Below are 3,212 nucleotides of genomic sequence, written 5' to 3'. Positions count from 1 at the left end.
TGTTATATCGTCTTATCCTTTTATAATATTACAATCCCTATCATGGCTAGTATTGGGTGTTCCATTATTCGTCTCCTCTATTAGAACTTTCAGAATAGCCATGGAGTAATCTTTGTGTCTCTGAACATTTGGTTGTCAATATACAGTTTATCGACAACGAGTGCAACACGTTTCCCTTTTAATCTATTGTCCTTGAAGATTGGGTACAGAACTTTGCGCCTTTCTGCAATCTCCCTCGGAAACGGATCATTCATGCCTATTTTCGTGCCAGCAAGTCTTTTACCTAGGCTTTTAACCATTGCTTTATCCTTAAAAAAAGCTAATTTGGCAACGATTGGACGCTCGTATTTCTGTCCTCTTTGTCCGAAACGGTGTACACGTTCGAGTTGGATTTTATCGACAGCCTCGAGTGGGATTTGAAGCGCTGTAAGAAATAAGTCCTTCACAATATTCTCAGTTACTTCTCCCTCTTCATCCTTACTGACCAACTCTAGTATGCCCAGTTTGTCATTTATCGACTTCAACAGGTCGCTTTCCACACTTACCAGACCCAGTGGTGAAAAGCATATATCATCTGTATCAGTCGACGAGTCACGTTTTCTCTTGGAGATTGGTTCTCCTCGTTTATCTTCCGACATGTTTGGGTGTTAAGTGTTGTTGTAATATTTGTCGATATATTTCTCTAGCCTCATGATTTGTTTTGTGTTATTATCCAGATAGAATTGTATTAACTGCGAATATATGAAATGCTAATATTTAGTCTAAATTACTGATTTTGAATATTATGTTTTTATCTTGAGGAGATTTGTACCGCTGTCTATTCAATACGCCATCTTGTCTACCTTTCCTCTCCATCTTAAATAAGCATGCCCCATTCCAAAAATTCAGAACTAAGAACAGATATAGCCCCTGGTTCACCCCAGACTTGACTGCCCTTGACCAGCACAAAAACATCCTGTGGCGTACTGCATTAGCATCAAATAGCCCCCGCGATATGCAACTTTTCAGGGAAGTCAGGAACCAATATACACAATCAGTTAGGAAAGCAAAGGCTAGCTTTTTCAAACAGAAATGTGCATCCTGTAGCACTAACTCCAAAAAGTTTTGGGACACTGTAAAGTCCATGGAGAATAAGAGCACCTCCTCCCAGCTACCCACTGCACTGAGGCTCGGAAACACTGTCACCACCGATAAATCTACGATAATTGAGAATTTCAATAAGCATTTTGCTACGGCTGGCCATGCTTTCCACCTCGCTACCCCTACACCGGCCACCAACTCTGCACCCTCTGCTGCAAATTGCCCATGCTCCCCCCGCTTCTCCTTCACCCAAATTCAAATAGCTGATGTCCTGAAAGAGCTGCAAAATCTGGACCCCTACAAATCAGCTGGGCTAGACAATCTGGACCCTTTCTTTCAAAAATTAGCAGCCGAAATTGTCGCAACCCCTATTACTAGCCTGTTCAACCTCTCTTTCGTATCGTCTGAGATCCCCAGAGATTGGAAAGCTGCCGCGGTCATCCCCCTCTTCAAAGGGGGTGACACTCTAGATCCAAACTGTTACAGACCTATATCCATCCTGCCCTGCCTTTCGAAAGTATTTGAAAGCCAAGTTAACAAACAGATCACCGACCACTTCGAATCCCACCGTACCTTCTCCACTATGCAATCTGGTTTCCGAGCTGGTCTTGGGTGCACCTCAGCCACGCTCAAGGTCCTAAATGATATAATAACCGTGATCGATAAAAGACAGTACTGTGCAGCCATCTTCATTGACCTGGCCAAGGCTTTTGACTCTGTCAATCACCGCATTCTTATTGGAAAACTAAATAGCCTTGGTTTCTCAAATGACTGCCTCACCTGGTTCACCAACTACTTCTCAGATAGAGTTCAATGTGTCAAATCGGAGGGCCTGTTGTCTGGACCTCTGGCAGTCTCTTTGGGGGTGCCACAGGGTTCAATTCTCGGGCCGACTCTATTCTCTGTGTATATCAATGATGTCGCTCTTGCTGCTGGTGACTCTCAGATCCACCTCTACGCAGACGACACCATTTTGTATACATCTGGTCCTTCATTGGACACTGTGTTAACAAACCTCCAAACGAGCTTCAATGCCATACAACACTCCTTCCGTAGCCTCCAACTGCTCTTAAACGCTAGTAAAAAACTAAATGCATGCTCTTCAATCGAACCCGCCCACCCGACTAGAATCACTACTCTCGGCGGGTCTGACTTAGAATATGTGGACAACTACAAATACCTAGGTGTCTGGTTAGACCGTAAACTCTCCTTCCAGACTCACATTAAGCATCTCCAATCCAAAGTTAAATCTAGAATCGGCTTCCTATTTCGCAACAAAGCCTCCTTCACTCATGCTGCTAAACATGCCCTTGTAAAACGGACTATCCTACCGATCCTTGACTTCGGCGATGTCATTTACAAAATAGCTTCCAACACTCTACTCAGCAAATTGGATGTAGTCTATCACAGTGCCATCCATTTTGTCACCAAAGCTCCATGTGCTACCCACCATTGTGACCTGTACGCTCTCGTTGGCTGGTCCTCACTACATATTCGTCGCCAAACCCACTGGCTCCAGGTAATCTATAAATCACTTCTAGGCAAATCCCCGCCTTATCTTAGCTCATTGGTCACCATAGCAACACCCACCCGTAGTATGCGTTCCAGAAGGTATATCTCACTGGTCATCCCCAAAGCCAACACCTCCTTTGGCCGCCATTCCTTCTAGTTCTCTGCTGCAAATGACTGGAACGAACTGCAAAGATCTCTGAAGCTGGACACTCTTATCTCCCTCACTAACTTTAAGCATCAGTTGTCAGAGCAGCTTACCGATCACTGCACCTGTACACAGCCCATCTGTAATTAGCCCACCCAACTACCTCATCCCCATATTGTTATTTACATTGTTATTTATTTTGCTCATTTTCACCCCAGTATCTCTATTTGCACATCATCTTCTGCACATCTATCACTCCAGTGTTAATACTAAATTGTAATTATTTTGCACTATGGCCTATTTATTGCCTTACCTCCATAACTTACTACATTTGCACACACTGTATATAGATTTTCTATTGTGTTATTGACTGTATGTTTAGTTTATTCCATATGTAACTCTGTGTTGTTGTTGTTTTTATCGCACTGCTTTGCTTTATCTTGGCCAGGTCGCCGTTGTAAATGAGAACTTCAGT

The sequence above is a fragment of the Coregonus lavaretus genome (genome assembly GCF_964263955.1).
Source record: "Coregonus lavaretus genome assembly, chromosome: 2".
Taxonomy (NCBI): Eukaryota; Metazoa; Chordata; class Actinopteri; order Salmoniformes; family Salmonidae; genus Coregonus; species Coregonus lavaretus.
The sequence above is the reverse complement of the archived record's forward strand: the minus strand, read 5'-3'. Positions refer to the sequence as shown.